The sequence below is a fragment of the Rhamphochromis sp. 'chilingali' genome (assembly GCF_963969265.1).
Source record: "Rhamphochromis sp. 'chilingali' genome assembly, chromosome: 2".
NCBI classification, from domain to species: Eukaryota; Metazoa; Chordata; class Actinopteri; order Cichliformes; family Cichlidae; genus Rhamphochromis; species Rhamphochromis sp. 'chilingali'.
This window is the reverse complement of record NC_137930.1, coordinates 38693041-38716861: the sequence shown is the minus strand read 5'-3', so window position 1 is coordinate 38716861 and position 23821 is coordinate 38693041. Positions and strand designations below refer to the sequence as shown.

At 39.5% G+C, this 23821-nt stretch overlaps 1 long non-coding RNA gene across 1 annotated transcript; it reads left to right on the top strand.

The window, feature by feature from the left end:
- Positions 1-15304: 15304 nt before the first annotated feature.
- LOC308392261 lies at positions 15305-16867 on the top strand. The gene is made up of 2 exons (XR_013970785.1): positions 15305-15478; positions 15625-16867. It is a non-coding gene; the product is annotated as an uncharacterized lncRNA (long non-coding RNA).
- The last annotated feature ends 6954 nt before the right edge of the window (positions 16868-23821 follow it).

Sequence of the window (23821 nt, the reverse complement as noted above, 5' to 3'; positions counted from 1 at the left end):
CCTGACAGGAGCTTCCATGTGGTACTGAGGCAGGTTATTGGCCTGTAGTTGGATGGGACTGGTCCCTTCTTGGGATCCTTGAGGATCAGGACTGTCCAGCCTTCGGTTAGCCATTCTGGGTGTCTCTCATCAACTAGCAGCTGGTTCATTTGTGCTGCCAGGTACTCATGGAGTGCAGTCAGCTTCTTCAGCCAGTAGGCATGAACCATGTCGGGGCCTAGAGCTGTCCAACTCTTCATACTGGAGACCCTTTCTTGGATGTCTGCCACTGTGATGGTTACTGGACCATGTTCAGGGAGGTTGCTGTGGTCTGCCCTCAGATCCACTAGCCACTGAGCATTGCCGTTATGGGTTGTGTCCTTCTCCCATATGCTCTTCTAGTATTCCGTGTATATATATATATATATATATATATATATATATATATATATATATATATATATGTTTACACACATATAAAGTGGTTGCTATGCATTATATTGATTTGTGGTATTGGCTTCCATTGATGATGACTTTCTTTTGCTACTCACACATGTTATCAAGAGGAACATACTCAGAGTTGATTAAACTTACTCTGATCACCTGTTCCAGAACTGAAAACTCAGAGCTGCCAAACCAAAGTCAATGAACTCAGAGTTAATTAAACATCTTTTAAACATCACCTTCCCTTTTATGTGAACGTGCACAGAGCCAGAAGCAGAAAGCCCAGCTTAACAGAGAAAGCTGATACCACTGTCGTGATCACCTCAAACCCATGTTTTAGGCTTTTATTATGGGTCACATTGGTTTATTACTACTACTTATTGGTTAACTGTTTAAAAAACAAAACAAAACAGTGATTTAGCATGGACTGGAGATATATCATTCCTGAACCTGCACTGGACTGACAGTTTTTGAATGAATGAGACTATCGTGAAACTCTGTGTGTAGTAGAAGTTTATCTTTTTGATGACTTTTTAGGGCCGAGTTGATTGTTCTGACTTTGAATCTACCTATCCACTCATTTTATCCCATTATGTGACCACTGAATTTGATCACAAGGATAAGCTCCTTAGGCACAAACTGTCGTCTCAGAAATCCAACAAGCAGTTGCCATTAACCATCGCAACCTGCTGAAGTAGCATGTTTCACAATTTCTGTTTTAAACTAACAGAAATTATTAGTTTGTTTTTTAATTGTTAATTTTGCTTCTTAATTATTGTTTTATTAGTATTCAGAAATGGCTAACATTTAGCAGAAACAAGCAGAATGCTATTATGTCATTGACCACATCAGCTTCACTGTAAGTAAAACCAGAGGTCATAGCTGTTGGCTGTTTTACTCCATTCACAGCTATTCATTAAAGACTATCTCATGAGCACTCGCTAGATAAACTGCAGTCATTTTCATTGCGATGGCATCATTTGGCTCTCTGTAGAGCTGCTCCGATCTTTCCTGGGCCAGCAGAGCTGATTGGATGATGGATTCTGCAACATTCAAACACTGATGTGGTGCTGGTGCCTGAGAAATGGGACGGATGTCACTGATGGAGCGTGAGCATGTGAATGATAATGAAATTGTGCACATACAGGCTTCGTGCGCGTGTGTGTGTGTGCGCACGCGCTACCACTCTCTAGGGTTTTGGATGAGGTAATAAAGGTTGTTATGGCAACGGGTTCAATGGGTGAAGTTTTTGCTTGAGGTCTTTTAGTAATATCTAGATCATCCTAAATGTCAGTGCTATTTTCTTTCAAAAATCACTTTCAGTGAGTTGATAAAAATGTTTTTTCAAAGAGCTCTGTGGATTCCTTACATTGGAAAAGATAGAAAAGACTTCCCACTCACTCTGATTTTAAACACTTATGGTTTATATAGCAAGCTTACCGGACAACATCAAACATTCAAGGTAATTTATTATTATGCAACACAAGCTTGACCAACAGTGCTGCAGCTATAGTTCCCTCTATGCTGCTAAAAAAGAATGTATAATTTAGTCATGAATAACAAGTATTTTCCATGAAGTGTGGAGGATTAGATATGTAGCCCTGCAACCTGAGGCAAACCTGACTGTTCCAAAGTGTGTTGGTACAGCAGTTATAGATACGTGCCACTTGCCAGACGGCATCAGGGTGAGCACGGTGTTGCTGGGGTGGATATTTTTTGTTTATACGGGTGCTAGGGACCACTAGATGGTTAAACGTTGCTGCCCAGAAATGCTACTGATTTGAATGATTAATTGGACTTTTCTAATGTGATGCCAGTTATGCAGTAACCTACCACAGGTGAGGGAGAGAAATTTATGGGAAACAACTTGATGAAGGAAATACTCATTCCTTGAAGAATCGTAATGACTTTGAATCCATCAGTGTCCCACTTACGGTTAGGATTGCATTTCAGGCAAATGCTAAACAAGAATGGCAAACCGCAGCTATCATCACATTAGATTTTGGAGACTGCACTTTGATATTCCCAAATATAAGAAATGACATAGAAATGTGGTAGATGCTAATCTAACCTACCCTCACCCCTACTCCTAAACAGTTTTGTGACCTGATGGCTGTTCAGAGGCTAATCAGGCCAAACTTGAACCTTTCCCTAAAACCAAACCACGTTGAACACAGATTATCTTTGGGGTTCTTTTAATTTGAATTATAAAGTAAGTGTTCAGAAGAAAATAAAAAGGTTATAAAAATAAGGAAATAAAAGTTGTACAGACAGTTCTCATCCAGTAACAGCTTTGTGCACTGGTAACCCACTGCTACTTCAGGTTATTATCCCAACTTTTCAGGGTGTCAATTCGTGACTGATGTAAACCCATCCAGAAACCAAACAAACTTAGCAGTGCAAAAATAACTGTAGTGGCTTCTCCTGCTAAAATACAGAGCCAAAATTAAACAGTTAACAACAGTAAATTTTTCTTACACACAGAGATATTATAATACAGGTGTGAACTCAAATACATACAGTGTCTTAATCCAGCAGAAAAACGGAATACAGATTCCTATAAGATGAACAGCGAAGTCGGTCATAGCAACACCTGGTGTCTTAACTGTTCCACACTTCGTGCTTAAACAGACCACACAGCGAAAACATGGCATTGCACGCCCACGTTACAGCAATGCAAGCTAGCACTTCCGTGAATGTCTCTGTAGATCCCCATCATCCCTTGCGCTTTCAGGGGTACCCCCTAAGAAACAGCTCCATCCAGTGGAATGTCCCAGTATATATATTTATAAGTTTTGGATTCCTATTTGGAGCTTATCATTCTCAAAGTGAGTTTTTCCCCCCTGGATTTCCTGTTAATGAGCTGTTTTGCAAACCCGTGTTTTGGTTCATGTTTCCACTGTTATTCTTCAGTTTTATAGTGGTTTTATTGTTCTTTTTAATGTGTAGTTTTTTATTGAGCTCTGGATGCCTGCTTAGATGAACATCCGAGCCCTCATTATTGATTTGTATTTAGCATTGTTTCCTTCTTTGAGTAATTTGTGTTCCCTCAGTGCGGTCCCCTCTGTTCCTCTCTCGCTTGTTTCTGTGTTTATGTCTTGGTCGCTTGTACTTAGTACTTAAGTTAGTTAATTGCCAATATTTATGTCTGTATGTGTTTCCTTTGGTCTTTATTCTGCTGTGACTGTTTTCAACTGTTCAGCTGTGTCTAGTTCCCCACCTGCCTTTAGAAACTGTGTGTACGCCTACTTATGAAGGGATTCTTTTCTCTCCCTTTTTGGTTTTGGAACTTGACCCTCCACACAGTTACTCTGTGACTCACAGCTTTGTCAGGGACAGACTGTCACCACAGTTCTGTATTTGTCTACACATGGCAACTTCTGCACAATTTGATTCAGTTTCATACTATTTTTGTCATTTTTTGCCACTTATAGGGCTTATTTTGCCCATCTGTCAGTATTTTGTTGCGTTGAAACACTTACATTTCTTCCCAGTGAGGCATAATGAAGCCTCTGGGTTAACTAATGTACTTCATAATAAATTGCAGCAAAATACAGACATGGTACTTTAAAGCAAGTGTTAAAAAACATATAGTCAGCACTATGCATGCAGCAGAGCACTTGTACCTTTAATGACCTCGACATCTCAACATAAACAGTGCAGTATATTAACATAGCTTTGTAGTGTGTTTATATTTAACAATAAAAGGGTTGCCAAAGAAGATTTTATGCATTTCATATAGAACACAGTATATCCTTTAATAACCCAACAAGCAAGTGTCACCTTTTCATTATTAACTTCACTGTTACTACCAAGCATCACAAATGGTTTTTGCTCAGTATGTGGTTCAGCCTCACCCCGGCTGCTGTTGCTGCTGCTGCTTCTGTTCACTCCAACGTTGTTGTCATGCAGTCAAAGTCGTCCTTTTGGAATTACAAAGAGCTGCATGGTTAATAAGTTAATTAAAACATCAATTAGATGTCTGACCTTCATTTTCCGCTCTTCATCCTGCGGCTGAACGCTGCTCACAGCTGCTGAAAGGAAACAACAGCCGACGAGTCTCTGTTTGAACATTATTCAGACTAAAAAGCTTGTCTGAACAGAGGAAAATCAAAGCTTTCAGGACCTCCACACTGCTGCAGGAGTTTGAAAATTATTTTAAATACTTGTGTTGAACACGGTTCAAGCACATCCTGGAGAACCTGTGATGCATGAATCACAAATTGCTTAAAATGTTCTGGCACAAAGAAAAAAAGTCGTTTGAGGGCACCTCTTCTCAAAAAATGCCCCTTACAGGAGAGAGAAGATTCTTATTATAAAGTATAAATATAAATGTACTGCCTATTAATTCTAACAGCTGAGGGAAATAGGGGAAAAAAGCAAGCAGCTAAGCAGCTTGACTGGTAAAATTACTGAGCTGTCAGTCAGTGAATGTGTGAGTCCTCCAGAGGTCACATGTGCACGTGGGATGTCTGATTGACTGACAGTAGCTGGTGGGCTGTCGGAGTTCTGGTGTTACACCAAAGGGAAGGAGAAACAAAGTTAACAAACTGGTGCTACAGCTGCATGAAAACAGCAAGTGACATAAAAAGCAAAGAGCTAACAGCAGTAAATGTGATTAGTTAAAGGTGACCAGATTCAGAAATGACAGGTGCCTGGAGGATGGATAGAAAGCACCAGAATGCTTCAAATAAACACATTGCATTAAACTGGTTACCAGGTTAACAACCATACAGGACTCTAATCATACAATATAATACATTATGATATGTGTGTCAGGGAGTGGTGTGGCTACAAGCCCTGCAACAGTAAGCCAACAGCATTTATTCTGCACCACTAACAAGGAAACACTTTAAAATGTAAACAGCTTCTTTATCAGATTACCAGAAACCCGTTTGTTATAAGACAAAAAACACACGTCAGTAAAACTGTACGAGTAACCTGGATAAATGTAATTCAACTGAAGCGCAGTGAAATCACCACATGAATGCTGTTGTTTTCAGTTCTACCATACATACTCACTCAACATTAAACCGCCAAAACACTCTTCATTTTGCCAACAGCAAACCCACATTGCTTCTCGTCATGGTCCTGGGTCTTGGGTCCAAGGTTTTGAGGTTCTGGAGCGTTATTGTTCGTCTTCTATATTTATGTTGTGATTGTCATACAGTTCCTTAGTCATTTGAGCTGTTAATTCTTAGTTCTAATTTCAGTTTCACATCAGTGTTTATTTATTCCCTCAGTGTTTTTTGTCTCTTTCCAATATGTCTTTCCCATCCAATCAACTTCAGTTCCCTGTTTAGGGGTCTTTTCTTTCTTCCTGTTTTTCGTTTTGTAGATTTTTTTTGGAAGGGGAAAAACTGGATGGATGGATAGATGGATGGATTTTTTTGTCTCTTGTGTCTCATGCTTAGTTTTACTTCCGTCTTCTTCTTGTCTTCACTGTCCTCAGTAGTCTCGTTTGCCTTGTTTCCTTTTACCCTGATATCTTTAAATATTCCTCTCCTCCCCTTCTGTCATTGTCATAGCATCTGTTGAGTCTCCCCTGTGTGCTGCTGGCTCATTTGTTTCATTAGCATTGCTATCCTACTTTAAAGGCCACATTACCTGCAATACCTGGGTGCCATGGCTGAGGCAGGCTGGGTTGTAGTTTGCTATTGATTTATGTCTTTTTTCAGTAAACCTAAGTTTCAGGTGGACCTGTGGCTCCGCCGTTGGGTGGATTACTGTGTGGGCCTATTCTATTGCACCTGCTGTGAATTAACATAATCAAGCTGAGAGTGTTTGAAGGCTGGATTCTAATGAGTACACTTTTGAATGCTTGGATTCCTGCTCTGTTTCATGTCTGCTGCTGCCAGTCCTGTTTCCAAGATTTCTGTAACTCATAAGTGTACTAGTCACCTGCCCACCCACTCTCCACCATTGCTCACTCACACTCTGAACCTGCCTACCTGTGAAGATACCCTCCCCAAACTTCTATCTTCCTTGCTGCCAAGTAAGCATTCTCTTCACTCACTGTTAGACTTGTTCCAAATCCTTCCAGACCCTCACTTACCCATTTTTTCTCCCTCTGCAGAATTCCTGTAACCAAACCAAGAAATTCAAATGACTCCCGCAGTGATGAAGAAACACTTAAATCAAAAAGGTGAATGAACGTAACAATAACGCTTTATGTGTTCATACACCACTCTGCATTTATTAGGTGCTCTGTGATCCAGCATTTTGAGTTTATTTTGTATTTTTGATTTCTTATATTATATTGGAAATATGTTAAGTTCTTGTGTTGTTATTATTAGTTAGGATTTAGTTGAGTTTTAGTCTAGTTTATGTTTCTGTCACGTTCTGCAGAGGCAGGCCGTGCGGTGGTGTGTGTAATGGACCCAGGAGCATGCACAAGTGAGTAGACGGGAGTGAGTTTAACAGAAAGCGAGCCTTTAATATGACTGAAGACCAGGAATACAAACACAGCAGGGATAGCGTGGCTAAACTATAACTAAACTGGGAAAACTAATACTGTGACAAACTAAGAGAACTCTGAGACGAAGATGATCACAAAAAGACTGATCGTGAAAACATGGGGGTGAGAACACAGACGACGCGACACAGACTACATGAAACACAGAGACTAAATACACAAGAGGGATGATCAGGGGAAGTGGCCACACATGGGAACACAGCTGACACAGATAAACATAACAAGACATGGCAGGAGTAAACAACACTGACGGGAGACTGTCAAAGTAAAACAGGAAGTACACAAAGGTGCAAACAGGAGGAGAGAGAGAGCACGGGCATAGTGGGCTGGGGAAACATGGAATGAAACACAAGGAGGGGAGATGAGGGCTCACAGATACATAGAGGGGCACACAGGGGGTAAAAGTCACAAGGGGAAGTCAAATAAGGAACAACATAACAGGACAACTCAGGAAACATGACCTAAATAAGGAACGAAATACAAAAATACAAGAAACTAAGAATACTGGGCCCACATGGCCCAGGACCATGACAGTTTCACCTATGTCTCCTTGTTTATGAGTCCTTTTCTGTTTGTGTCTCTCTCCTCTGTCCCTCTCCCTCTCTCGCTCCCTCTCTCTGTCTCTCGTGTCAGGCTTGCGTGTTAGTTCATGTCTCTCCATGTTTCCTGTTTTATTTTGAAAGGTCTGGTGCTTCCATGTTCAGTGTGTTTAGTTGTACTTTCCCCTTTGGCTTCATGATCATTGTGCCACCTGTATCTCCCCAGGTGTTTCCTGATTACCCTTCTGTGTATTTATGTTCTCTGTCTTCCCTCTGATCTTTGTTGGGTCGTCTGTTTGTCTTCATGTCAGGTTATATCAAGTCACAGAGTTTTCACTTCCCACTGTTCATGCTCAGGTTTGGCTTATTTCATAGTTGCATTATTCTGTTCCTGTTTAGTTTCATGTTCTTGTCTCTTGTCATGGTTTTCACAGTTACTTTAGGTTTCAGTTTAGTTTCGCCTTGCCTTGTTTTTCTGTTTTTTGTATCAGCCGGAATGAAGGCGGCCTTTTTGTTTAAACACCAGTTCATTTCTCCCGTGTCTGCTTTTGGGTCCGCACTGGCGATCCCCGCCGTGACAGCATTTAATCATTACTTAATATTAATCTCTGGCTCACTTCATTATCTCATCTTTGTCCCGTCACCCACCCCTCACCCCAAATTGTAATGGCCACAGGCATGGAGCTCCATGAGCCTGCTGGAGGTTTCTTCCTGTCAAAAAGGAGTTTTTTTCTTTCCATTGTTGCTAAGTGCTTGCGCATAGGTGGCTGTCTAAATGTTGACAGTTTCCCTCAGTTATTATAAGGTCTTCACCTGACAACATAAAGAATTTTCTATTTGTAAATAAACTGCAATGATTGAGTCTGAATTCAGACTCCTTCTGATCCACTCATGACACTGTCATGACACTGGGTTCGCCAGTATAAATAGAGATCCTGCCTTCACTTCTAAACAATAAATTAACTTTAACTCTGATAAACAATTCTTTTTTTCTCATGATTGCTTAAAGAACTGTTGTTTTTCTGCTGTATTTCTTTTTTTTTTTTCTCCTTTCTTTCTTTCTGCTTTAAGTCCGCCTGAAATTACATTTTATTTCATCTCTTATTGTCACGATCCTGGGTCTTAGGACCCAGTGTTTTGAGTTTTAGTTCATTTTGATGTTTATAGTATGTTTAGCTCATTAGGCCTCCTATGTTGATTTGCTTATTAGTTCCCCCTTGTGTCTCAACCCATGTTAAGTCTCCCCTGCCCTTCATGTCTCTCTGTGCCCCCTCTGTTCTGTTTATGGTGTGTCTTTGCATGTTTGAGTTTCTTGTTTTCTGTCACCCTGCATTGTGCATTATGTTCTCATGGTTGGTCTTTTGTTACTCCCTCTAGTCTAGTCTCTTGTGTTCAAAGCTGAGTATTTCCCTCTGTGTATTTTGGTTCTTAGACCTCTGCCTTATGGTTTGTCTCTGTTTCTTAGTTGCTGTCTCCACTGTCTAGTTCGCGTCTCTGTGTGATACTTCCTGTTTTACTTTGAAGGTCCATGCCTCATGTGAGTGTTTCTAGTTTTGCGTCTCTGTCTCGTCCAGTCCTGATTTCTCCCAGCTGTGCCCTCCTTCTGTGTCTCATTCCCTCGTTATCCCTCTGTGTATTTAAGCCCTGTGTTTCTCTTTGTCAGTGTTGTAGTCTCCATCATAGCTGTGTGATTTTTCCCTGTGGCTCCTTGTGCTTTAGTTTTCCCAGTTTAGTTTATTTTGTATTGTTTTTCGTGTCCCACTCCACGCCAGCAATAAAGCTGTGTTTTTTGAGTTTACCTTTTGTCTCTGTGAGTTTGCGTTTGGGTCCTACTTTTGCCTGCACACAGCCGTACTGTGACACTTATTGGCATTTCTTGTCTGTCTTTTTGTTGGAATTTCTTTTTGAGTATCCTTTTGTCTTTTAAACTGTCATATAAACAGTTTATTTGCAGCAACACAAGCTTAAATCTACTGTATTTCAGAATCTCTTATAATACCTGTAAAAGGTTGTAAATAGTAACCAGTTAGCAGTTATATACATTTTAATAATGGTCCCTGAATCCTTGTAATATACAGTGCATGTTTATGAAACACGTCCTCACAAACCTGTGTGTGTGTGTATGAGTATGGGTGTGTGTGTATACACACCATCTGTGCCTGCATTGTAATCCGTCACATCATCCCTTTGTTAACCTGCGAGGCCTCGCCGGTGAAGGTGACGACCCGACACAACACTGTAATGAGTCAGGATAAAATACCCTCCACTGCAGACAGCATCAGCTTTCTTACTCTAAAGAACACACACTCTCACAAACACACACATAGATGTTAGTGTGAATACAAATCCACAGTCACACACGAGTCTTTGACTTGGACAGGTAAACCAAGAGTGTTTGCACTGACAACATAGAGAATAAATACGCTTTGAGGTCAACGAGTTAATCACCACCTTTAGCAGAAGAAGAAGAAGATGCAGCATCCTCTGTCCTGTAAATCAAAGCAATGCATCATATAACCTTTCAAGAAAACAATTCATACAATTATGCTGATAAGTGATCTGCGTCAACACAATTGACAAGTCACGCATCATCTATCACAGTTCTGTCATTAAGACTCGGGGAATCTGATGGATAATAATTGTTGACACAAACATTGTTAATGTTTGTGTCTAAGGCATTGTGTGTGGTGGTGTGTGTGTGTGTGGTTTTTCTTCTCCCAAAAGTATAATTCATTACCCAGAACGGTCCAATATTTGTTTAAAAATTAATATTGTTTAAAATATAGTTTTACAAGGATATTGTAATATTTCTTTTAATGAAATGGGCACAAAATCATGAGTGTCATGGTTTCCTCATCAAACGTGACCAAACAGTTCAAATGGTTTAACATACCAAAATGATAACCCTGTAGTGCTGTTTGGGCAGCTGTGCCATTTAACTTTAAGATTTAATAATTAGTATTAAGCTCAATTTTCAACAGCACAAAATTACATTGATTAAAAAACTAAGCAAACTAAACAAAACTCCACTAAAGTATGTTTTTATATCTCAGACAGAAAATCAGCATCATTCGCAGCTGATCTACATCTGCAAATCTCTGGACAGGGAAGGAGGTAACTGAGATCAGCATCAAGCTTTGGAAATTAGCCAGATATTATAAGCTTTTTATAATATTTATAACATTTTATAAAATAAAATTTAATGCGGTTACAAATATCACTTCTGTATCTGATGTCAGCATGCTAAACCCAGGGATGCTTGAGCTCTGTAGAATAAGAAACAGGAGTTTGTCATCAGTTTGGTGCATTTTTTTCCTCTTATTCTTTTGCTTTATTGTATCATATTGTATGAATAGCAGAAAACAGTTCTTGAATACAGTCTTTCTCTTGCTAGAAAGTCTAACAAGACATTTGGTGCAAGAGGTGTGTGGTGGCAGATGTACTAATCACATGTCTTAACCATATCACTTTAGTATAGTAAGAGCACTCCTGCCCAAGTTTTATTGCACCTTCACAGCAGACTCATTTTCCTCTTGAGGGCTCTGGACATCCTGTTTTAAAGGAGGTGACGGTTGGGCGGAGCTTTTCTTAGACTGAACAGTTAAGGATCTGCTAATAATTGATCTGCTGTGTTATGTTCTTTGTTTAAGAGTGTCTGTGTCTGCGTATATAAGATGTAAGGGCGGTGGCTACAATTGAGAGATGGTCCTGGTGTTTCACTGGGATGCTCTCTCCACATTGCAATGTGTTTATTAAACCCACTTCAAATCAAGCTCACTGGGTGTGTTGCTGGTTGTTGTTAAATTTTCCACAGCAGGTGCAGTGTCTTTATTTGACCACCTGTCATGAAAAAAAATTGAAACCAGCACAGATTTTAGAAATCAGAAATTTATCAAGTTTAACACTCAACCAAACTAATTTTTCAATTCAAGAATGTAAATAAATAACAAAAATTCAGCATCTCATCAAAAGATGTTTTCCTGTTTCTGCTTTTCTTCAGCAACAAAATAAATACTGTTGTTATCCATGAGTTCTCAAATGTAATTATCTTTTAGCAATAAAAACATTATTTTTGATTAAAGCTCCCGCAGACAGGTAACCACTACAGAAACAAATGATTTTGGTAATTACCTCTCCTGTTCATTTAGGGCAGCTGAGGTTTAAAGCTTACAGTGGATGGTGGTCTAATACATTTTTTAAAGCACTGCACCTCAAACCAGCATCAATGTAATGTCCATGTTCATTTTTACAGTTTTTTCTGAATGCTTAAACCCTAACTGTGATTCCTGTAGCACAATCTCTAAAACTATTCAGACTTATAGCAAAACCACTCACTGAGTTTGCAAAACTAAAAGCACAAAAACTGCTTTGCACTCAGTTTGCAATTTTGTAACACACACTTTGCAAAACGGTAGGCACAATTCACTGCACAACACTCAATTACCAAATTTCCAACACACTCCTAGCAAAAGTATACACATGTATGGCTATCATTAACACTAATTTGCCAACTGTCTGGCACACTTTCACATGTGAAAACTTTTTTAGATAATCAGTTCACTTTGCAATCAGCCTAAGCACTATAATACAGGTAAGCTGTGTGTGCGGAGTACAATGGAGGGAGCAGAAAGAGTGAGAAGTAGAGGAAGCCGAGGAAGAGGACGTGGAGGTGAAGAAGTAGGATGAAGAGGACGACAAGGACAAGGAGGAGCAAGAGGAAGACGAGGAAGGGGGAGAGGAAGATGAGGAGGGGGGAGAGGAAGGGTAGGAAGAGTAAGAAATAGAATTGCTGATGACATCAGAGCTACAATAGTGGACCATGTAATCAACCGTGGAATGACCCTGAGGGTAGCTGGCCAACGGGTCCAGCCTAACTCGAGCCGCTACACTGTAGCAAGCACCATAAGGACATCTTGAAATAATAATCGGTTAGTACAGTCACTTCGCACAAAGATTTGTAGCACTGCCATATGCCAATGAGAAACACACCAATACCATTGATGTAAAAATACTGAAATTGTTACTTTACAGAATTGCTAGATGACCAGATGCTGGGGCAGAGGAAGCATGTTCACTGCAGACCAAGTAACCCATATAGTCATTATGGCGATTGCAAATAATCCTATACTTGGAAATGAACACTTGTGTTTGTTTTGATGTGTTTGAATAAACACCAGTACTTGAAGTTTGGATCCCTCTATGCTTATGGATCTATGACAGAAGTGGCTCAAACTGACATAGCCTACCTTGTGCACAGAGAAAGCAAAAGCCAGATGTGTTTTGTATTCATACCATCAGTGTGTAGTTGGCGCATTGTGTGCTTAGTAGATGATGGCTTGTGTGTACTGTTTGATACGGAAACACCATTTTTACGAAGGTGTGAAGAGTTAATCTAGCTGTGTTTGCTTTTGCAAGAGAACTACAATGTTTTGATGATTGGGTGACAGGTTTTCTTATTTGTGTGAAGAGTTTTGCAAAATTAGCCAATAGTTACAAAAAATGTGCTTAAGCAATCAGAAAAAACTGTAAATTATTTCTCAACCATGACTAGACATTGACAAAAACACTGCAAACCCCAGTGTTAAGATAAAATACGAACATAATTCAAATACAGGCTTAGCATCCTTACAAATTTGACAGTAGTTTCAAAAATACAAATAGGGCTCTGCTTGTAAACACGCACCAAAAAAATACAAAACTAGACCCACCATCACAGGATGAATGGATCAAAATTATAGAACAAGTGACCTACAGAATAAGGACTCAGGAAGATCAATACCATCAAAAGTGGGAGAAATGGACTGAGTACATAAACCCAACAGGATAAAAACCAACACATTGATAACGAGAAATGATCAAATTGTAGAAACAAGGTGATCCAACATGTTTTTGTTTTTTTACCCTTGTATTTATCTTTTTTTTTTGTTCTGTTTTGTTGTTACCCCCTACCCCCCTGTATAATGTTTAAAGAAAAACAATAAAAAGAAAGTATTAAAAAAAATACAAAAATCAAGTAATTAATGTTTGAATTCCTAGAATTGCATTTTTCTTTATTACTTATTGCTGCCGGAAAGGCAAAGACTTTTGATGCTAATGAAAAACGTCTACACTATTTTTTTTAAGAGAACTGATTGGTCAGCAGGTTTGATTTCAAAACCAACCGACAGATAACACGGAGAGAGAATATGCAGAGTGAAGGCCACGTTTTTAATGCTCCAGGGAGACTGGCCAGGTGTTCCCAGGTGAACTGATTAACTCCAGCAAGCAGGGACCTGCAAGGCAGCACAGAGGGACACACTGGGGAAAAAGCACAGTCTCAACAGCTGGTAATGAAGCTGCTGTGCACAAATGTTGATAAATCACTTTATTTATAGTCAACAAACTTTTTGAAAAAAGTTAAAAATGGTGACCCAGATATGTTCGGACATGGTTGCAGAGTTGCAGAATCAAAAATCAACCAAAAACATATATTCTGAAATTAGCCTTAATTATCACTATTAGCCTTTTGTAAATATTTATTTTAACAAAATCAATACAGGAAAAATTGAACTGGGAACTGCATTTCCACTTTAGGAAACTCATCAGTTTACCAACATCCGGTAACTTTCCATGTGAAATAACTGGTACAAAAAAGGGTGGGGTGCAGATACCACCTTAAACTTATTTTAACTTTGAGGTGAGCAACTCAAGCAACTAATAGGAATGATGGATATTACTGACTGACATACAATAACATAAATTAGAGGATTACTTACGAGTGCCTGGAGTCCTTACTAGAGAGCGCTAGGCTATTACAGTTTTTTTCTGATTGCTTAAGCACATTTTTTGTAACTATTGGCTAATTTAGCAAAACTCTTCACACAAATAAGAAAACCTGTCACCCAATAATCAAAACATTGTAGTTCTCTTGCAAAAGCAAACACAGCTAGATTAACTCTTCACACCTTCGTAAAAATGGTGTTTCCGTATCAAACAGTACACACAAGCCATCATCTACTAAGCACACAATGCGCCAACTGCACACTGATGGTATGAATACAAAACACATCTGGCTTTTGCTTTCTCTGTGCACAAGGTAGGCTATGTCAGTTTGAGCTCATACTTCTGTCATAGATCCATAAGCATAGAGGGATCCAAACTTCAAGTACTGGTGTTTATTCAAACACATCAAAACAAACACAAGTGTTTATTTCCAAGTATAGGATTATTTGCAATCGCCATAATGACTATATGGGTTACTTGGTCTGCAGTGAACATGCTTCCTCTGCCCCAGCATCTGGTCATCTAGCAATTCTGTAAAGTAACAATTTCAGTATTTTTACATCAATGGTATTGGTGTGTTTCTCATCAGCATATGGCAGTGCTACAAATCTTTGTGCGAAGTGACTGTACTAACCGATTCTCTTTTCAAGATGTCCTTATGGTACTTGCTACAGTGTAGCGGCTCGAGTTAGGCTGGACCCGTTGGCCAGCTACCCTCAGGGTCCTTCCACGGTTGATTACATGGTCCACTATTGTAGCTCTGATGTCATCAGCAATTCTATTTCTTACTCTTCCTACCCTTCCTCTCCCCCCTCCTCGTTTTCCTCTTGCTCCTGCTTGTCCTTGTCGTCCTCTTCATCCTACTTCTTCACCTCCACGTCCTCTTCCTCGGCCTCCTCTACTTCTCACTCTTTCTGCTCCCTCCATTGTACTCCGCACACACAGCTTACCTGTATTATAGTGTAACTAACAGTGAAGTGTTCCAATGTTTTTCCTGTGTTTATATTTGTAAGTTTCCTTTAATTGTGGAACTTTGTTTTGTAATTGGTGGCAGCGGAAGTAACGTGCAGCACGGACTGAGTTTGTGGTGACACTAGAGCAGAGAAGCATGGCGCTCTGTGAGTTCAGCTGCATCGTCCTACTGCTTTAAACTGGACTTAAGTTTTAAAGAACACTTAAGTTAAGTTAAATTAAACCCAATTGTGGAATCACCGTTGAGAGGAGTAGCGGCTCGCGCGAAGAACGGACTTTCTCCCGTTTGGCTACAGCAGGCAATGAGGTGTGTTCAGGGTGCCTCTGTTAATTTCAGTTTCAATGAAAGTGCCATAAAAAGGCATTTATGTGTCTATACCTTTGTTGTTTGGATTTACTGTGATAAGAGTTATTGTAAACATGTTGCTTATTGTAATTGTTTTGTTTGGGTAGTTCTCACGATGATGATGATGATGACGACGCTGAGTGATCTTGTCGCCGAACATTGAATAAATCATCTGTAAACAAGAACTTGTCCGCGTGGTGGCTGACGGGAGCTACAGTGAGAACTCAACTGCTCCTTGTGAGTGGGCGAGAAAGAAAGGAACATAAGTCATCTCTAGCGTGTCTACAAGGGTCCCCAAGCTCCTGCCAGAAGCCAAGAACGGGTTTGCTCATCCTAACAATTCAAAGAAAGGACATATTGATCTTCTCAAGTGTGCTGCAGAAAATTAACCTGAAGACCATTCGCAAGTTTGGATGCTTTAAAGTGTTAATAAGGGTGTCCTGAAGTGGCTTCATTGTAGCTGCAAGCAAGAAGGTTCAAGTTTACAATTGATCATGAGTTTGAAAAATATGTGTCTTTAAGGGTTGTTAGTGATTTCAGACATGTGTTTAAGGGTTATAAGAATAAGCTACTAAAGCAGTCCTGGATTTTATGCAAGGTTTTATTCAAAGGAAGTAACCAAGTTTGTTACAAGCCATAAGCAGTGTTACTTTATGTTATCAGATTCCTTTACTTAGCCTAACATGTCAGTCACAAATCTCTCTAAACTGAGTGACAATCCTGAGGCAGAGACTGTGACCAGGCCTCAGCAAAACCCTCCACTGTGCAGTTCTCCTCTGCAAAATACAGATGGTCCACAAGAAGTTCGAGTAACATCAGATGTTCATCCATCAACAAGTAAGTGTGCACAACAAAAAATTCAAAACCCACCTCGTAAAAGCCAGAGGTCAAGAACCTTAACTGAAAAGGGAAGAGGAATGTTAAACCAAAGGATTAAGGAGTTGGAGCAAAGTTTTAAGATCAAGTACGAAAAGTGGAAGGTTCTAGCAAAGGATGCTAACCATTCAATTTCTGACAATTGTTCAGATGAAGAGCTGCAAGCAATAATAAACAACATCAATACTGCTTCCAGCGAACTAAACACAGCATATGAAAACTGGCGTCAGGTGGACATTCCTGATAACAATGCACGCCGCAGAATTGATACTTGCGAGGAGGTAACAAGAACTGTTATTAAGACTGCACAAAGACGTTTGAGAGGAAAGGCACCAGTCAAACCACAGTTTAATGTAGATGAATCTTTTTTAATGTCTGAGAAATCATATGGCGTCAGTAAGCACTCACAGGTTTCCAGTCAATACAAACAGTCACACGTTGCATCAAGAGTCGCTTCTAAGTCCTCCAGTGCGTCATCCATGAGCAGACAAGAAGCTGCTGCTAAAATGGCTGCAGCCCAAGCAACACTGGAAATCCTTCATGAACAACAGTGTCAGCAAGCAGAGCTTCTGCAGCTGGAGGCTGAAGATAAAAGACAGATTGCAGAACAAACAGCTGAAGCCTGCAGACGATGTTTAAGAATGGAGGAAGAAGAAGCACAGTTACAAGCAAAACTTGAGGTTGAAAATGCTGCCAGGCGAAAGCTTTTGGAAGACAAACGCAAGGAACTGGAACGATTGGAAGCACTCAAACAGTTAAGGGTGGCTAAGGCAACCATGCAAGTGTATGAGCAAGAGCGAGATGAAGATTCAGAAGAAGAAATTAAGCAGTTACTGCATGAATGTAAAACTGAAAGCCAAAGGGAAGGGGACCGATTTCAGCACACAAGTCACATACGTAACTCACCAGAGTTACACTTACCACAACAAGCTGTTATACATCCACAGCATGATGGTGGCATCGCAGCACTTGCCATGTTATTAGCAGATTCTATTAGTGCCAGTCGTCTTCCTATGCCAGAGCCGACAACATTCAGTGGTGACCCGCTAAAATATAAGAACTGGAAGGCTGCCTTTCAAACTTTAATCGAAAGAAAAAACATACCAGCCTCTGAGAAAATCTACTATTCGTGCAAGTACGTTAGTGGACCAGCTAAGAAGGCTGTTGAAAACTATTTCCTGTTAGGCACTGAGGCTGCTTATAAGGCAGCATGGGAAGTATTAGATGAGAGATTTGGAAACTCCTTCCTTATTGCCAAAGCCTTCAGAGACAAACTCAGTGCATGGCCCAGAATTGGCTCCAAGGACAGTCCGCGTGGTGGCTGACAGGAGCTACATATAGTGCTTAGGCTGATTGCAAAGTGAACTAATTATCTAAAAAAGTTTTCACATGTGAAAGTGTGCCAGACAGTTGGCGAATTAGTGTTAATGATAGCCATACATGTGTATACTTTTGCTAGGAGTGTGTTGGAAATTTGGTAATTGAGTGTTGTGCAGTGAATTGTGCCTACAGTTTTGCAAAGTGTGTGTTACAAAATTGCAAACTGAGTGCAAAGCAGTTTTTGTGCTTTTAGTTTTGCAAACTCAGTGAGTGGTTTTGCTATAAGTCTGAATAGTTTTAGAGATTGTGCTACAGGAATCACAGTTAGGGTTTAAGCATTCAGAAAAAACTCTAATTAGACAGTTCTATAGATGATGTTGATAAAGTAATTAAGTTTAACATGGCTTGCATGGAAATAGTGCAGTAATATGGTGAAGTTTTAGTGTTCATGGTCACAGACGTCAATTTAAACTCAAGCAAGCTTTTACATTTTACAGCTTTTACATTTGCTCATTGGATTACAATTACAATCATTGATTGTACATTTTTATACTAACTGTACATGTGTGGGTGTTGGAAAGTTAAGTTATTAATTAAGACTGGCAGCAGCGCAGATCAGCTGATCACTGTCTGCACCCAGAACCTACTGGAGCTCACAGAAGAAATCATTGTGGCTTATTTCTTTGCTTTTCCCCACACTGCACCACCACAGACGATTTTAGGTCTCCCACAGCTTTCACCCGTTTACACCGCAGGAAACCACACGTACAGCCGGATCCTTTAATTCCCTTTGTGTTTTCTTTATTCTACATAATATGTTGAAGTTGAGTACACTCATTAGAATTAGAGTTGAAATAAAAACTTATATTCCTTTTTTATTATAATATGACTTGAGGTTTTGTTAGCCTGACAAAAAGAAAAAAAGAAAAGAAAAAAAAACTGTCGCCCAAATCACTTTTTCCCTCTTTCATTTCAAAGCCTGTACTTTTCACCTTCACTTGAGTAAAGAAGTTAGATCAGTACTTCAGCTTCATTTAGAGTATTTTTAACACAAGTAAGTGATGAAAGTGTGTATTTTTACCACCCCTGTCCAAGGTCAGCTACACGTGGCAGAGCCTGAATAGGGTAATCTTGTCAACGCCTGGTGACGGTGTATTTAGTAAATACTCTGAAAACGTGACTGTTCACAACACGTGGACATGTTCTATATGTCTGATCGTCCGTATGCCAAATGCTTTACCTTCTAGCATTTTTAACAGGCTGTTAAATATAGGTTGTACAATAAACCCATTGTTCTAAACACAAGATTATCAACATAATAGTTGTTCTTTCTGTTGGTTATACAACCTGGAAAGGGCACCAATGCCCTAATAACTGTGGAGACAATTTTATAAGAACTAATAATATGGTGGGATTTCTCTTTACATACACTTAAATTTGAGATGTAGAAAATCCAGTCTAGAATGGGTAAAAGTAAGCACATGACCCACACTGGTCCAAAATATCAAAGTCTAACAGCAGTCAGAAGCAGTCGAACTATAACAAAGTGAAAATGCAAAGGATACTGGACTTTCTGAAATTTCAGCTGCAGCACTGTCACACTTTCTCTGTATGAACTTCAGACAAAAAGTTTTAACCAGCGACTAAAATGGGCGAAAACAGCGTTCCAGCCACTTCAGTTAATAAGCAATTAAATCTAACAGACAGATATTTGGTGACAGCATGGAGCTGCATGCTCAGTAATAAGAATATAAAGACATCTCACAGCGTAGTTTACAGCTCCAACACATCCTTTTTTCTTTTCTTCTCTGTGATGGTTCATCGTGCAAACGTGACAGCAGCGCTTCAGCATATAGCTAGTACTGCCAAGGGAGTGAGCATAAATAGCAACTTTTTAAAAAGTGTGCGCAAATTTCCACACATCTAAAAAAAAAATATCAGCACACAAACTGTTTCTGTGCAATTTTTTTACAAAATGTGTTAGCTAGCTAAATGCACAGTTGTATTTCCCAGGAGGAGAGGGGAAGAAATGATAATGTGCAGCACAGATGGAGGAAGATGTAAGGAGAAGGACGGGATTGGGAGTTTCAAAGGTAAGGACTGCTCAGCATGTTAGAATGTAATCTAAAATGTAATGTAACTTCAAAGTTTTTAAGTCAGATAACCCAGATATTGCTTAATTATATTTTTATGAAATATCTTGTAAAACAAACTGAAGTATACTCATTTTGTGTTATCAAACTTTGCATTTAAGCAGGCATGCTAAACCATTTGGTACAGTTTGGTTAGTTTGATGTGGTGAAGTTCACAGTACTGAACTATGTTGGATTTGTACACAGCTGGCATGGTGTTTATGTCTGGGTCAAGTGTAGCAGACATCATTTCACTAACAGAAATGCAGCTAGTATTTCTTGAAAGTGAATGTGAGATGGAATAAGCAAAGATCTAGGCATGATGTGTTTTGGGACTGGCGGCGGCTCCCGGGCCAGGCAGATCCCAAATGAAGAAATCTCCCACAAACAGTGAGCACTGAACAATAGAACTATCCCGAACATTGTTGCAAACATATAACTGGTAAGATTGCAATGACCAGTAGCTGATCACCTTAATTGGGGGTCGGAGATCCCTATGTATGATGCTGATGTTGTCAAGGGCAGTGTGGGCTAATTGTTAATGGTGGACTCAAATGTATGATTCAGATAGACTGTGTTAGCAGCTTTAAGAGATTAGTGATGTGTCGGTCGCGAACGAACCAGCTCTTAGAGCCGGCTCTTTGAAGTGAACGACAAAAGCCGGCTCCTTATTGGGAGCCGTGGGTTTTTTTTTTCTTTCTCTCACCCTCTCTCTCGCACTTTTTTTCAGCTTCACTCCGCACGCAAGCCTTGTGCTTTGCACTCGGAAGAGAGGGGAGGGGTGGTAGTTACACTCGCAGTAGCACAGGAACAGAGCGGGAGGAAGAGAGTATGGTAAATTTGATTCTTTTTACTGAATCGAGTTTTAATGAGTCACTCACCAAAGTGAATCATTTTATTCACTGAGTCAGTTGACCAGAGAGTGCAAAAAATTTACATTTTCACTCAAACTTAATTTGTTTCTCTTTTCATGTAAATCCCACTGCTAAGATGAATGATTAAAAAAAAAAAAACTATTTTATAGAGCAAAAAAGAGCAAAAACATTTCTAAAATTAAGCAATTTCCTATCAAAATTGCTTAATAAACTTTTATTTTGTTTATTTTTATTTCATTAGTATTTTCCTTAAATGTGTTAAATATATATTTTCTCATCTAAATGTCCACTGAGCTGTGAGCCAGGGGGCGGTAATGCGCCTTAACATTGGATGCCAACCAAGAAGAAGAAGAAGCTGTGAGCCAGGAGGGAGGGGGTGAGTGAGTGAGTGATACATTCGCTCGCTATTTTCTTGATGTGAGCTTCTACTCAGGGTTTTTTCTTCCAGTTCAGAGCAGAAATGCTTTTGTTAAGAAACTGGCTGTTGTTCCCCCCCCCACAATTTGAATTATAAGCTAGATATATTTCTACTAAGCGAATTAGTTTGCTAACAGAAACAGGGATGAGTCAGTGAGTCAGTTGGGCTTGTGATTCATGATTCACGAGTGAGTAAAGTGATTCTCGAGTATTGAACGATTCGTTCACGAATCGAACATCACTAGAAGAGAGAGAGAGAAAGAGAGCCAGGGACAACAACGACACATTAGAAAGGTAAAAGGATTCAGAAAGTTTATTCATGCAGGCCAGAGAATGTGCATCTTCTTTTTGTTTTCATATTTTAATTTATATTTTATTGTGTTGTGGTTTGCAGTGTTTTGTGTTGTTTCACTTTAAATTTGTTTAAAGGAAAAAACTGAAAATTTAAATAGTTAAAAGTTGAAATGTAAAAATAATGGTTTTTGTATTATATGATTTATTTATTACATTTTATGTGGAGTGAATAAATAAAAGTATATTTACGGTGGCCCCTACAGACAAAGCACGTACAAACTCCAAAACACGTACAAACCCTGAAGCACATACAAAACACAACAGAAGTGCTGTTGTGTTTTGTATGTGCTAGGCGCAGTGTTGAGCTTTTGTTACCTGGTGGCCACACAAGCCAGGAAGTACCAACGACCAGATTTGGTGTGTGGTAGTAACAGGTAAATGAACTTTTTTTAAAAAAATTATTTGAATATTTAACACACATATGCTTTCAATTGTGTAATTTAAGTGATCTAGTAGCTCTGTTTTAGAAATTCAGTTAACGCTAGAAATGTGCTTTGGAGTTTGTACATGCTTTGTCTCTAGGGGCCACCGTATATATTTATGTATAAACATATATAAATAAAACCACGTTTTTTTTTACATTAGTAATTCCTTTTGTGCATAATTTTATATTGTTGTTAATATTGTTAACAACAAAGTTGTTAAAATTGGGACCCCTTCTGTTTAACATTTACATGCTCCCACTTTCACAGATTATAAAGAACAACAAAATAAACTATCATAGGAATTTTCTCCAGCTAAACAAAAACAAAACTGAAGTAACAGTCTTTGGTGCCAAAGAAAAATGATTACAGGTCACCAGCGAACTTCAATCTATACACCTAAAAACCACAAACCAGGCGAGAAATTTGGGTGTAGTGATGGATGCAGACCTAAACTTAGAAAAACACATTAAGACATTAACAAAGTCAGCTTACTATCACCTCAAGAATATTTCAAGGATAAAAGATCTGATGTCTCAACAGGACCTGGAAAAACTAGTCCATGCATTCAAATTTCAAATTTCAAATTCAAATTTTATTTGTCACGTACACAGTCATGCACAGTACGATATGTAGTGAAATGCTTGGACAACTGCTCGTGACCTAAGGAAAAGGCTATGAATAAGATAGGAAATAAATATGAAAAATTAAAAAGGGTAAATTTAACTAGGAAGGAATAAAATATAAATTAAGGTTAAAAATGAAATAACTGTACAACACAAATTAGAATGAAGGGTAAATTTAACTGGGAAAGAATAAGATAAAGATAAATATATAAATTAAAGTTGAAAATAAAATAACTGTACAACAAAATACAGAATATAGAACTATATAAGAATGTATGAAGAAATATAAATATATACACAATAACAGCAGCTGTACAAGTATTAACTGGAAATGAAGAATATAATGTCCAGTGTTGTGCAATCCACATTATGTCTTGTGCAGTGCAAATATGCTTAAAGTGATTTAAGTGATGAAGTGAAAACAATGTCCAGAATGTCCAGTGTGTGTGTAAGAACTATATGTGTGGGTCAGTACTGTGTGGTGGTGTGATTGAGAGACCGTATCGCCTGCGGGAAGAAGCTCCTCCTCAGTCTCTCTGTGTTGGTCTTCAGGGAGCGGAATCGCTTTCCTGACCTCAACAGAGAGAACAGTCTGTTGTTGGGATGGCTGAGGTCCTTCACGATCTTCCTGGCCTTGGTCCAGCACCGCCTGCTGTAGATTGAGTGCAGGTCAGGGAGCTCGGAGCGGATGGTGCGCTCAGCTGATCGCACAACCCTCTGTAGAGCTCGTCTGTCCTGCATGGTGCTGTTTCCGAACCAGGTTAAGATGTTTCCCGTCAGGATGCTCTCTATGGTGCAGGAGTAAAAGTTCCTGAGCACCTTGGAGGGCAGTTGGAAGTCTCTCAAGCGTCTGAGGTGGTAGAGACGCTGACGGGCCTTTTTCACCACGGAGTTGATGTGACAGGACCATGACAGGTCCTGCGTGATGTGAACTCCGAGGTATTTGAAGCTGTCCACTCTCTCCACTGGGCACTCGTTGATGACAGGGGTCTGGTAGTTCCTCTCCTGCTTAGTGCTGAAGTCCACTATCAGCTCCTTTGTCTTACTGACGTTTAGAAGGAGGTTGTTCCTCCAAAATACATCAGTGACCTCCTGACCCAGTATGAACCTTCCAGATCCCTCAGGTCATCTGGATCCGGTTTTTTATCAGTTCCCAGAGTCAGAACCAGACACGGAGAAGCTGCATTCAGCTTTTATGCGCCATATATCTGGAACAAACTCCCAGAAAGCCTCAGGTCAGCTGAAACACTCAGTTTATTTAAATCCAATTTGAAGACACACC